Below are 14,401 nucleotides of genomic sequence, written 5' to 3'. Positions count from 1 at the left end.
AGGCAATCCTCAGCTGGGACGCTGAGGAGCTGCACCTGGCCGAGAAGGCAGGTCAGCGACGGGCGGTGCACGAGAGGTGGTCGCGCCGTGAGCTGGACTTGGCCGGGAAGGCGGGTCAGCCACGGGCGGCGCACGAGTGGTGGCCGCGCCGTTTTGCTTCCTTTCTCGTCCGTTTTGGTTGTTTTTAGTTCTTTGTTTTGGCCTGGTTGGTTTGCCCGGAGCCCATGAGGGGATAAGCCTGCAGCCGCCTGCCAGCAGAGCCGACTGGCGGCCACCACAGCCACGAGGGTTCCTGGTCCCCAGCGCCACAAGAAGGCCAGTCCACCAGCCCACCAGCCCAGCCACCCCACCACAGCCCCTGGAACAGCCCAAGCCGGTGACGCCCCCACCAGCCAGCAGAGCAGCCCAGGACTTCCCGTGCTCCGGGAGGGAGGAGGAAGAAGGGCTGCCTTGTCGTCAGAAGGGGCACAGCATGTACTGGACTGTTCCGGGGCCACCCACCCTGACTCTTTTTTTTTTTTTTGCGTGTTTAGAGTTTTTATTTTTATTTGTCTTTTGCTTTGTTGGGAGTGCAGGGGTGGGGGAGGGTAGGCTTCGGCCAGTGATTCTCCCTGGCCTCAGTTTGGCGTTGGGGTATGTGGTGTGGGGATGGCTGGTTTAAGCAGCCACACCTGCCCTGGGTCAAGCTAATTAGACCTGGCCAATTGGATAATTGGTGAAGAATTAGATAATTGGCCAGGCTAATTGGACCCAGGAACAGGAGGGCTGCACCTGTGCGTAGTGAGGTAATCACTGCGCACAGGTTAAATCTGCCATCCCCACCCACACCAGGCAGCTTCGGTCATGACTGTTTTAACATCTGCTCATTTGGCTATACCATCTTGCCAAACCCTCGTGGAATAAATGTGGACTGTTTGAACATCTTCTCCCTGTGTCTCTGTGCTGGAGGGCCCCAAGAAAAGCCACTTCGGTGGCCTGTGGCAGGCGTGTTTGCCACAGCAGTATTTCAGTGTTGATATTTGTCCAATGTGAAAATGGCACCGAGTCAAACCGATGCAGATGAATTTACTTATATGTTATAGAAAGTAATCTAAGAGGAGCCTTGGCCACAGATGTGCTAGAGGCCTTGGAGCAGCACTGAAAAGGTGTTTGTGTTGAATTTTCAGGCTGTGAGCTCGGATGAAGGAAAGGGACAATGCAGTTGTACCCTTGACCAGCATATCCCACCCCTACTCCTGAACAAAACCTCATCTGTTTTATCGCACAGACACACTGAATGGATTTTGCTGTGAATGCTTACAACACAATGGGTATATGCTACTGTAGATTCATGTCTGCGAATATTTGACTAGGACATTTGGGGCAATGAATAGCTTTACAAGCCAACGTGTGAAACCTGCAGAGTCTGGCCGGCTCAAATAATTAAAGAAGAATGAGCGAGAATACTTGAATTAGCCAAATGAAGCTTAAAAATATTTTTATGTAACTGTTCAAAAAGTCTGCGGTGATATCACCCAGGAGCTGATCTCTTGGGATTTAAGATGTTGAGGTAGGGTGGGCAGTTATATAACCGGTAATCCCATTTTACTAAGCTGTAGCTGGGCCCCACTCAATTAAAATGTTCAAATTTTACAGCACCATGTGATCTTGGTTATCTTTCTGGGCTTGCCACCAGTCTGAGCTATGAGAAAGGTCATTTATTTATTTACGTACTTGTTTATTTATTGATATAGTTTATTAGTTCATTCATTTATTTTGCTACATCTTTCTGCAACATCATAGTTTTTTGATTATTTTCTTTTTTTGCGGTGGAAGCTCTGGACAGGGGGCTTTTGAAAAAGACTTTTAAAAAGGTGCAACCCGTCCCTAATCCTTTCCGAGGTGGTACAGTGGCCGGCGAAGAGCCATTTTGGTGGGACTCCTGGCCCCAAACTGACCCTGACCCTGGCAGAATTCAGCCTTAGTCTGGGCCTTACTGGTCACCACTGCCCTACGGCTGCCTTGGTGCCTCCCTCCCCAGGGGCACCCTCAAGATGTTTTGGCAGGTTAAAGTGAGCATTGATGGAAATGGGTTAAAGGCAAATTCAGTTCAGAAGTGAATGGTCTGAAATGAAAGCCAGGTCTTCTAAAGTTGTCTGAACATCCTTAGTCTTTTAGTGTGGACGGAGTAGCATTCTAAACATATCAGAAGCAGAAATGAAGGCTATTAGTCCTGGGGGGTACAGTTAGCCCTTTATTTCAAACTCGGGAGAGAGGAGCAGCCTATCAGCAAGGCTCCCTGTGTTTGTGTGCTGCACGCGTTCACAGGTGCGGGTTGGCGGTCGTGGATTTGGAGTTAATTAGAAAAACAAGAAGCGAGCCGCTAAACAGGATGAGGGTGGGCTTCCTCTGCTTCCGCTAGCCGTCGCTGTGATGTGGCTGGACGTTCAGAAGCCCGTCACACTGAAGCTGTGGAAACGCTACAGCGGTGGAAAAGATCAACTGATTAAAACGGTTTGAGCTGCAGTGTCAGCTGCTACAAAATTGTTTTTTTGACATAGCCTGGAAAGCCTCTTTAACTAATATGTAGGCTGTGCATTGTACATGAGGGTATTTTTTTTTTCCAGTTATCATCGGTTAGCTATTGCTTAGTAACTCTCACTTGCAACACATTTGGCTATTCAAACATATTATGCATTACGTGATCCAAAAGAAATATGAATCATATGATTAATAACATAAAACCTTTTCCAGGAGTAGGGAACAAATAATATGTGATCCATTTAGACTTTGAAGTATGCTCTTGCTTCCACAGAACTATAAGTGTAAATACCATTGATAACGAAAAAGGTGCATTAAATTAAGGGGGATACCCATTTGAAGGATTAAGTAAGTAAACAGAGGGATGGGTGTGTCCTGCATATCTATCCAGCTAGAACAGCCGCCACATCAGGGCTGCCCAGCCCTGTTCATGGAGATCTAGCCTCCTGCATGTTTTCACTCCAACCCTAACACAGCATACCTCATTTAACAGCTAGAGATTACATTACATTACATTACAGGCATTTGGCAGACGCTCTTATCCAGAGCGACGTACAACAAAGTGTATAACCATAACCAGGAACAAGTATGACGAAACCCCTAGAGAGAAGTACCGGTCCAAGTACAGGGAACAACCGCATAGTTCAACTTGGACCCTGATGGTTAAACTGATTAACACTAACAACGAGAACGGCAACAACGCAATCTATGGAAAAATAAAAATAAATAGATCTCATCCAGCTGCTAATTAGTAGACTCAGGTGTGCCAAATCAGGGCTGAAATGAAAACCTTCAGGACGGTAGATCTCCAGCAACAGGGTTGGGCAGCCCTGGCATGCATCTTAGCGATGGCGGGCGTCTGTTTGGAAGTCGGACTGCCAAAATGAGTTGCAAGCGATGGTGCAATGGAAAAAAAAGATTAAAGCAGGAAGGCGCATTTCTGTCCAGGTGACTGGTTTCTGCCAGCTCCTCTGGAGACTGCTGGAAGGTGTTGGCAGGGGAAGGCGCTTCTTGAAGCTGGCAGGGGCCGGCATGGGGAGGCGATAAAGGAAATGGGGGGCCGGTGACTCAGAGGAAATACCGTTCATCCGACTGACAACCCGCTAAATAGATACAGGGAGACAAAAGCCTCTGCGCCTCCTCTGATAGCCGCGGAGAGGCCGTTTCCACGGCGATCCTATCGCCGCGTGAGTCACCCCCTGTTCATTGGCAGCCGCTCGCCCATGTGACTGGCAAAAAAAAAAACACGCAGGATGGAAAGGGGGGGGCTTTAGTGGGGGATCCGCACACGCGGCCCCCCCCCACCCCCCAACTCGGAAATCTTTCACAGGGCCAGGAGTGCCCTGGCGGTGTCAGCCAAGGACAACGAAGGTCACCGCATGCAGGAGTGTTGAAGGCAGAGAATGTTCTAGAAGAGCTTGGAAGAAGAGCACGCGTAGAGGGTGGAGAGGTCCCGTTCAGGTACTCCCTTCATTTGAGTTGGAGCCTAATGCTTGTGAAGGTGTCAGGTTCCGCCCTCCCTCTCCTTACTGCCTCACTCCAGTCCAAGCTGTGGACTCCGCTGAGCTCGCCAACAGCCAGTCACGCCCAGGATTTCAGGCGTTTTCCCTTATTCGCTTCGTTAATTTTTAATCTTTTTTGTTTCTGAGAAAATGCCACGTGAGGCTTGAAGCTCACAGTGCCTCCTGGCTGTTCTGCACGCTGCGTTGCCAACACTTCAGATTCATTCCCACCAGGGCTGAAGGCATTTGCAGGCACTTGGTAACATTTATACTCAGTTGCTTCCCAAAAAAAAAACGAGCATGCCATGCTAACCCACGCCTGACGCACCCCGCGGCCCATACTGGGGTCCTGACTGAGCTGGTGCCCACTGCGGAGTCCTATAGCACGGCTGTAGTGTCACCCAGGGAGGGAGGGTTTCGGTTAGTAGGGGGGGTTTTCTCCCCTGTCTTTGCTGTGCACGGTCTCCTCTGGTCGATCAGCAGGCCTGCTGCCTGCTCCTGTCTGCTGTAGCGCTCAGAGCAGCTGGCTAAATTAGAAGCAGCAGCTGGGTGCGTGCAGGCTACTGTGCGCTAGCCTGGAACGCTGAAGCATTTTGCAGTGGCAGGACAGCCTTGCAGATATGATGGGTCATTATTAGGCTTTCAGCTCCCCATGAGTAGGTAGCGCTTTGTATGGAGTGACATTGATGTCTGCTAAAATGGGGTTTGGAAAGGGATGTTGGACTTCACTGTCAATCAGTCTGAGGGCCGAACACTGCAGAAGAGCACTGTCACTGACGCTAACTGACTCGCCCAATTACTGACTTGTCGAAGACAGACACCCGCATTCAGTCGCCTTCAGGGTTCCAGAAAGCAGTTCATAGGAGTTTCCCAGTCCCATGCTGTGGGCTCTGGTGTTGTCACAGTTAGCTTGCCACTTGAGGTCTTGTGCTCTCCAGCTTCTCGGCTAAAGCTGTGCTTCCTATACCAGGCTAGCTGCCAAATGGCCGATGTTCTGTTTTGGCCCCGTTAGCGTAGTTTTAATGTCAGTGCCACTTTTAATCCTGCACGTACGCCTAGCGCTCCGCCACTACAGGTGTTTGAATGATCAGACGTCCTTTCATTGTGTGTCAGCCTGTCTGCGTGAGTGTGTGTGTGTGTGAGTGCGTGAGTGCGTGTGTGTGTGTGTGTGTGAGTGTGAGTGCGTGTGTGTGCGTGTGTACGTGTGTGTGTGTGTGTGTGAGTGTGTGTGTGTGTGCGTGAGTGTGTGAGTGTGTGTGTGTGTGTGTGTGCATCCCCGTGTTTTGACTTCCCTTCTCCTGTTTCTGTAAACATCTAAATCGGGATGTTTGCTTGGTTAAGTGGAGAGGGGGTGAAAATGTACTTGGTCTGGATTTCCCGAACGTCTGCCCAAGTGAATTCACACAAGCCGCAGTGGCTGAAGTCACCACTCCATCAGGGAACAAGCTGTCTTTCAGTTAAACGCTATCTGTGAGATTTGCATTGTGTCTGATTGCTTCAGAGGGTGTTTAATAAGTAGTGCTTCCACAACCCCTTTTACTGCCTCAATTTGGAGTCTGCAGTGGTGCCACCTGCACCCATGCAAGGAGCTCATCAGCTGGGGAGCACCTAGCACCGCCAGGGGCCAGATTCCACACTGTACTACAGGAGAGCTAGTGTCATTCATACAGTCTGTCACTAGATGAGAAATGGTGGTCAACTCATTGGACAGCCTGTTGCTGGAGTTGAGCATGTTTATGTATTTTATTTCTGTATTAGCTTCTAGGCTTTCCTCTTCTCCGTATGTTTGTCCATCACTAGGCAGTTATTTGAGGAACGTGTATAGACACAAGGTGGCATTTGTGAAATAATCACTCCAGAAAACACGCCGTCTTATTTTTCCTTTGAACAGCTCATTAGAAATGGACAAAACAAGCTCTTTGATTGAAATTGTACGTACAGTTCTCTTACGGTTTCAGTACAATGGAGAAATGACGCATTGGATGAAATTACTTCATTTTTCCCTTTTGCACTCAGAAACCTCCCCCCAAAGTCTGGAGCTCTGAACTCCCAGTCTGTGCCCCTGCCCACATCTGCATATTTGCTGTGTGATGAGAAAATGATTGCATTGTACTGCAGCGCTGCAGCGCGAGACGGCATATAGCGAAGTCAGACTATGAGCGCATAACCGCCGCCTATATGCGTACACAAACCCATAAAAAAAACATTTAAAATAAAATAAAAAACGTTCTGCGGAGTTTCCAAAAGGCCAGCCCCGGCACGAGGCTCCGTTCCCCCACGGCTTCCCGCAGCGCCCGAGGAATGTTCTGGAATCCTGTTACCTCTGTGAAAGAATCCCCTCCTCTCCGCCGTAATTCCTTCCCCGCCGCGATTTCCTGTGGAAAAGGGGGGGTGGGGGGGGAGTGAGAGGAAGGTGTGGGGAAAGGGGGGGGGGGCGGGCGTCGGAGACCGGGGCAGTGATTCACGGCCCAGAGATGCGAAAGGTCACGGGGTTCAGCGGGGAGGCCCAGGAGTTTGTTTTTCTTTGCTGTTTTCCGGAAAGGTTGCATTTAGCCCTGACATCACAGGCCTTAATCTGTGGCCCCCTTGCTGCTTCCCTCAGGAAGGGGAGGTAGGCTCCCGTACCTGCCTCCCACCTGCTGTTGCTAACTGTCCCACGCTTTGTGGTGCATACCACACCTCCGCAGTCAGCAAAAATATGGGGGGGGGGCTCGGGGGACGTAGGGGGCTCCAGCGACACACAGGAACACATACATATTGGGTTGTCCAAATTAGGAGAGAATAAGGGTAAACATGTCCTGTGTGCCCCGCTGGGAAAATGGCTTCAATAAAAACAATGAGATGGACTGGTCTTCATCTCAGTCAGCAGTAAAAGTGCAGCCAATGTGCGCCCCATTCACATGTACTCAGGCCACCACTGGTCCTGGTTTTTTTCTTCTCTGTCTGATAAACTAAAGAACGAAGAGTTCCTCACTTCAGTCGGCCCTTAACCATATGCGTTTGAGCTCTTCAGGACCATGGGCTGATATTAAAGCCTGATCATTGGCTGGCACCCCCTCGTACTGTACCGCAGTTAGCCTTTATGTCATTAAGGGAGGGCTTCAGGCGATGGGGATTATCTTGTCTCGTTGCTCTATAGCACCTCCTCTAGGTCATTAAGGTTCCTGCAATCTACCTGCTGCATAACTGTCGCTATACTCCTACAACACAATGACAACTCAACAGATGTGCCACAAAGAAGGTGCTTTGCCGCAGGGTAAGCTTATCTGCACTGTTCTGAGTTGATGGACACCATTGCAGTGATAAGATAAGGCCTTCCAATACAATTTGGCAAAATACAGAGAAATACCTGGGATAAAATTAGAGGTACGTTTGCGGTGAACGACATGCCAGCTGCTCGGCTCGCCAACGGCAAATTTGACCTTTGAGCAGGCATCAAGCGTTCTGCTTGGTGGACCACGTTCCTCTCCTGGCGTTGAGGCGGAGGGGAGTGTGCTCCCGGCTAAACATGCGGACGACTGTGGGAGGGGCCGCTCCCATTAGAGTTTTACTGCTGGAACATCCCTGCAGACGTTTACACAAGCATGCACTCAGAGCATGGGAAGCGGGCGATCTTTGAGAACAAGCTGAACCGTTCTTGCGTATCTTATTCCTTTCCGAGTCTGAGGTGAAGGGGAATGTTTACTCTTGCCTGGGCTTCGGCCGAGACTGTTATTTTTAAAGGCCGGTTGTGAAACGGCGGTTGGTCGGCGTTGGCCAGTTGCGGCCGGGGGTCCGGTTTTTGGCGCGGCCCCATTGTGTTGTAAGCGCTCTGTTTGTGCAGAGTCATCCTGGCTGATACGGCGCTGTGCTGCACGTGGGCTGCCCCGAGCCGCTCTCAGTGACTTAGCGCTCCAGCCGAGGACAGGAAGCGAGTGGGCTGAAACACTCCTGCATGTGTGCTGATACCAAGTGCTTTGGCCCCCCCCCCCCCCGTTTCCCCGAAATGCACCAGTTCCCAATACAGAGGCACAGAACCGACCTTGTGGACCTCACTACACGCAGTCAGCTGACCTGATACATTCATCTTCACTCTAGTGTGTTTCTTTTGCACCTCTGCACCTTGAACGAATGCACTTGTTGTACGTCACTCTGGATAAGAGCGTCTGCTAAATGCCTGTAATATAATGTAATGTAATGTAATCTAACTAGACTGAGCCAATCAAGGAATACTGATTTGAACTTAGAAGTAGTTGGACGCCTGTTTAGGGGTGGAGGAATTTGGTTTTCAGGTGATCTGTGCCTGCTACAGTACATGTATAAATTACAGTATATGCTGTGGTACTGTATTCCCCTCGAGCCCCATACTGTATGTAACATGAGGTTTGGTATTGGTGCTGTTATTAGGGAATGCACACTGTTGGTTCATTCCCATCACTTATTTTCACCTCCTTGCGTCTTTTCCTTGTATCCTTTCCTGTGTTTGGATGTATGTATTTGGCAAATGGAACGGCCTTGCTCAGTCAAGTGTCAGTTTGAAGGCCCGTCAGTTACAGACGTGACCGACGTGGAGAGGTTTCTGGGGTCATGCGAGGAACGAGGAGACGAGGATGGATAAAATAAGAGGTTGGTTTTTGAAGACGAGTGAGTTGCCTAGGGCTAAGAAGACTCTGAAAAAGTGCAGCCATTGCCAAGACCAAATGTGTTGAAAAATTACCAAATGTGTTGAATGAATTAATACATTTATTTATTAATAAATAAATTCCACATTCCACCGTTAGCATCCCCTCTCCTCTAAAAACCCTCCCATCAGCCACCGCTCTTCTTGAAAACAGGGGGAAAGTTCTCATGCGCACCCTCAACAATGGCAGCCAGAGCAGCCAAGAACTGGACATGGAGTTTCCATCTGAACTTTGACCGGCTCTCCTGCCAGGTCTGGCCAGGCCAGGTGTCTCTGAGTCACTGTGACCTCAGAGGCTGGGGGGCTTCCACTGTAGCAGGTGTGTACTCGCTCTCATGTGCGAAGTATAAATAGGTGGGGTGTGCCGGAAATGGTCACACTAAATACATTCCCCTGGGTTTCCCTTCTGAATGGGAGGTGTAAACAGAGCCGTGCTAGAACAGGGCTGTCCTGTGCATACTCCACAGATGGGCCCCTATTGAAACTGTGACAGCTAAAAATGCACAACAGTCGCATGCTATTGTCTCTGCCCTGGCGCTCTTTTTACACAGCTCATTTGACTGTTTGATAGGAATAGCAGTGAAGTCATTACCTCAAGCGATAGCTGTGTAATTTGTGGGGGCACTTAATGTAAACATGGAGTAAAGCTCGGTGTTGCGGAAAGTTTCTGTTGCCATCAGTCCCTGTTAAATTCAGGCATAAACTTGCCCTTGTAAACAAGAGATGTTTGTGGGTCCCTGCTGCTTTGATCACAGCTGTGAGGAGTGGCTTTGGAGTATTTTTGAGTAAAAACCCTGTTTGCCAGCGGTTGCCAGCCAATTAAAGATGTTGTTGCGCGTTGGATCTAAGATTCACAGTGGAAGCTCGGCAAAATTGCTTCCTTAATGGCCCACCGACTCCACGGGACATTGCTTAACTCGAGAACATCCCCCCTGCCTGAGGTCCATTTGTTTGTTTGGACCAACATTGTACTCCTCAGCCTTTTGAGAAAAGCATGTGATAGCTTAGAAGTGTTCAGAGAAAAAAAAAGCTAGAGCTAGAGGTGTCAGTCACTCCCCTTCTCACTCACTCACTCACTCACACTCTCACACTCTCACTCACTCACTCAGTCACTCAGTCACTCACTCACTCACTCTCTCACTCCCTCACTCCCTCACTCACTCACTCACTCACTCACTCACTCACACTCTCACACTCTCACTCACTCACTCAGTCACTCAGTCACTCACTCACTCACTCTCTCACTCCCTCACTCCCTCACTCACTCACTCACACTCTCACTCACTCACTCACACTCTCACTCACTCACTCACTCACACTCTCACTCACTCACTCACTCACTCACTCACTGGCTTAGCTGGCTGAAAGCGGGAGCTCTTAGCTCCCATGGTGCTTTGCATCGCTGACACTGTGTCCTTGTTTTGTGACCGAAGTTAAGTGATATAAACAGCATTTCAATGCCGTGTAGGTGATTGATCTGTAAGCATTTTGTTTCCATGCAGCTGCCTCGCACAGAGTAACGGGCCTATAATTATCAGGCCGAACTCTGTGTGTTAAAGAATCCATTCTTCACTTTCACTGACCTCCCAGTTCCTCCTCACAGTTGCCGCTCTGTGAATGTTAAGATAACACAGCAGTGAGTTAAAAGGGTCTTAGTGTAGCTCTGTTCATCCCCCAGGCCTATTCCAGCACTTATTGGATTCACTGCAGTCAGATTCATTGCAGTGCAGTTTCCCATGCTACCCCGTCAGTGGCCGGGCAGTGTGACACCGTTGCTAATTTTAGGTCTCGACTCTGAAAGCGCACTTGTTTAATATGCCTGTTGTAATTGGTTATTTTACCCATTTTTGTTGTTTATTCTTTGTATGTAGAAAAGGCCTGTTAGGTGGTTATAGGAGAAAATAAATGGTGTGTAATTGGTGTGCGGCCAAATAAGAACTTACCCTGGTTCTGTCAAATATTTATTAATATTTATCTGCCAGAAGACTTCGTATTAATTTAAAGCGAGTACTCGTTTGTAATAACGTCAACATCGCTGAACCTGGCTGGACAAATGTAAATAGCGATTTCAAAGGCTATGCATGGAATTCTGTGTTATGAAGGACATTATTTAATTGCAGATAATCAATCCTGTGGAAACAAACAGTGCTGCAGGCGGGAAGAGGGGCACAAATAACAAGCCTGCGATGGCTTAAGAATAGCGGCGGTATTTTAAGATGGGGGCAGAGCTCTCTGCAGGCTCGCTCAGTACCTGTGTGGAGAGGTGTTAGCGGCGCCGCGTAGCGCCGCCGTTGGGTTTTTCCGGAATCTTCCGTCACATGGGACGGTGAGCCGCGAAGGGGGTCAGGGGCAGGTTACCCGACGAGGGGCTGGTCAGAAGCTCACAGCTACATTGTTTTAATGAGGGGTCTCTGGTGGATTTGTCAGAGGGAATCCATCACGCCAGCGGCGCTGAACGTGGCCCGGTGTGTCTAATGCACGGCTGAGACTTAAAGAATCCCCGTGTGAGTCTGTGCAGCGCACTGGATCTACACGTGTCACAGCGCGCCTAGCGCCAGGCCTTCTGGGGGTCAGTCGTGAGCCGAGGGTGAAATTTGTCCTGCTGCCGTGTAGCCATGGATGTAGATCTTAGGGAAAAACATAGAATGTTCCCCCCCAGTATTATCCGACACCCCCCCTCCCACCCCCCAATATTATCCAGTCTATACCAATATGGTGAATTGGGTGGGTACTGTCAGAGTCTCTCACATAAAAAAAAAACAATTCCTGTTGTCTCCACCAAAGTTGAAATGAGATCTATGAGTCCTTGTTTCCTCTTTGGTTTTGTCAGTGGATAAAACAGAAGAACATTTTGAGTCAAGTAGTGCTTTGTCATTTACTGTAAACACCTCACGAGGCCAGACATTTGAACTCTGAGCCGGACATCCGAATACTTAGGGGAAAAAAGAGGAACAGTTTTTTTGATTGGAAATACTACTTCCATTACTACTGACTTTGTTTTTTTAAACAGGCCTCACTCAATAATCCTTCGTTTAAATGACTTTAAAAGTAATAAAACAGCCTCGCTTGGAAAGTTTTCAGTTGGTGCCCTGGAAATGGGTTTTGTGTGTGGAATTTCTGCTTTCATATGCGTTCAGACAGGGCTTCCAGCCTTATTAAATGAGATCCACATTTCCGTGCGTTGCTCTGTCTCGTTTTTTTCATCCAGGATGTTCTCTTTCCCTCCTCCTTGTTCCATCCTTTATTTTCTCACTCACTCATCAAATCGTTTTATTTTAAGGCTTTCGTTTCCCCGCATCTGTTATCAGAACTTCAACGCTTTTGAAAAGTCGAGTCAGCGTTTGAGTCAATCCCAGAAAAATGTTTTTTTTTATTATTGTAAATTCAAATACCTTGAATTTACTTGAAGTACAAGCACACAACAAGTAAATTCAAGGTATGCTCACAAGTGCTTGTGTTGTCCAACCAAATGCTTTCCATGGGTTCATTTTCTCTCAGGACAGCCAGCTTATGGTATCTCTCTTAATCACATTCATGCTGTCATTTAAGGAGAGAGGTCGCCCTGGAGATGCATAGTAAACAAAGCAATGATGCTATCAGTTTTCCATCAGCAAGGGACTCAGCCATCTGCTCCTGATTCACAGTGACAAATTGACCAATGAAAAGTTTCATTTGTTCATCGCCACATTAGAGTTTGGCAAAGACAAATGCGTGGCAATCTGTTGCTGTTTGTGCTAAAAAATGCTTTATGGGCACTTTCGCATTAAAAAAAAAGAAAAGCAAGCACTGCATGATTTTATAACCAAATCTAAGAAATAAATGGACACCAATGGCTGTGGGGGAAAAAAGAAAAGTAAAATGGGCGAATTAAAACGTGAACTGCCACTGCTGCGACTTGAGATAAGCCCCAGTCAGTCAGTGCGTGGAGAGGGAACTTTCACGGTGACATTGTGCTTGTTTATCACGTTCTGTCTTACCTCTCGTGTAGAAACCCAACCTCAGTTCCTTGACATCATTAATTCTGATTAATGATCGCTGAACATATTTCATAACAATATATCTGATGTATTAAATTTGCCGCTGAAGGTCTTGACATTGCTCTGCGCGACAGTACGCTCAGTTCTTCTCCCTCGCTCTGATTAAAGCGCGTGATTGTCAGAGACATGTCCGCAATGCTTCAGCGTGAGGGAGCATGCCAGATTGTGTTCCGTTGCTTTTTTATTCAAATGAGGCGGGGCAGGGCGTGAGAGTCCTGGGCTTCGCCCTGGCAAGCGTGCCACGCTCTGCGCTGTTGTTCCATTCCGTTAGCTGTGTTTACGGCCGCCTCATTCTCCACAGCACCTCACGCCAGCACCGCCATTGGCCCCATGCAAGCACGGCTCCTTGCAGACCTGGGTCAAATACGTATTTTGTTTTGGATTCAAATACTTTTCTACACTTTGCTGATCTTGTCTGGTGTATTGGAACCGGTGAAGTACTCTCAAAAAGTGCAAACCCCCACCTTCTGGTCATATTGGCAGGCTCAGTTACACCAGGCAAGATCAAGAGAGCACAGAAAAGTATTTTTATACAAAACTAATATGTATTTGACCCAGGTCTGGTTCCCTGCATTCTCTGGGCATCGCATGACGTCAGTTAAAATTTCACTTGCCTCGTTATTGTTTGGCGTTCGGAGGAAGAGTTACACTGCAATGCTGTGGTGATGTTCAGCGTTGAAAAACAGGAAGGAACAGAAATAGGTTGTTCCTGAAATGATGAAATTCACACGCCAGAATGGAGCTTAGCAGTGCCTGGCCTTAGAGCTTTTGGTGTTAGATGGCTTTAAGGCTGCAGCTCTTTTGTTTGTCTCTCTTAGCTTTTCTACAGATTGCCCCAGAGAGCGTCTGTAATGGAAATGTCACACTTTCTGCATCATCCTGTCATTGTTTCTCTCCCTGCAAATCATAATTCTGAGTATTTTTTATTTACTATCACCATATCCTGTTGAATATTGTCAAAAAGAAATTATAATTCCAGCTACAGGTGATGCATGGGGCTGCCATTCTGCCCAGGGACAGATCTAACAGTAATTTTTGCTGGGGAAAAAACACACACACACACACACACACGCACATGCACAGACACCCACACACACACACAAATCCTTAGCTCCACCCTTGCTGTGCCCCATTACACCAGAGCCATAGGACCCCCCCAGTCATACACAGTCCGTACTAATTGGTACTACTAATGTCCCTGTGTATGAGCTGCTATGTATATATATATGTTACCTATATAAGCTGGCTCTTGAGAATAAGTGTAAAAGCAGCTGTAGAAGCTGTTTCTGAAGGTGCACGCGCTGGTGTGGGCCCCCCCTGCTGCCAGAGACCCTTGCTGTGATGGGACAGGCCTAGATTGGCCGTTCGAACGTCCTGTAGCTAAAGTGGGACGAACAGTTAAAACGGGGACCAGAGGGAATACGTAACACAGGCCCCGCTCACATGCTCATTACTCAGCCCGGCTCTCTCCTTGAGCCAACATGGGGGAGGACGGCTCACCAGCGCATGCATATCCATCAAAACCAAGTGGACCCCTTTCAAAGGAGCCGCCCGGCGCTGCGGTTACCTCTCATCTCTTTGGCTCTCGCCCACTGTGCCGTTACAAAGCGGCCATTACTAAAATAATGTTTTTTCTTGTTGGGATTTAAAAAAAAAAAATTGAACTCCCAAAGACAGACTCC

At 48.3% G+C, this 14,401-nt stretch overlaps 1 protein-coding gene across 7 annotated transcripts in view; it reads left to right on the top strand.

Moving 5' to 3' along the window:
- LOC135245929 (synapsin-3-like) overlaps positions 1-14,401 on the top strand; it is an 87,241-nt gene that overhangs the window by 47,267 nt on the left and 25,573 nt on the right. The gene's annotated exons all lie outside the window — the stretch shown is intronic.

This window comes from Anguilla rostrata, chromosome 19 (assembly GCF_018555375.3).
Source record: "Anguilla rostrata isolate EN2019 chromosome 19, ASM1855537v3, whole genome shotgun sequence".
Classification (NCBI taxonomy): Eukaryota; Metazoa; Chordata; class Actinopteri; order Anguilliformes; family Anguillidae; genus Anguilla; species Anguilla rostrata.
This window is presented reverse-complemented; position numbering and strand designations above follow the sequence as displayed.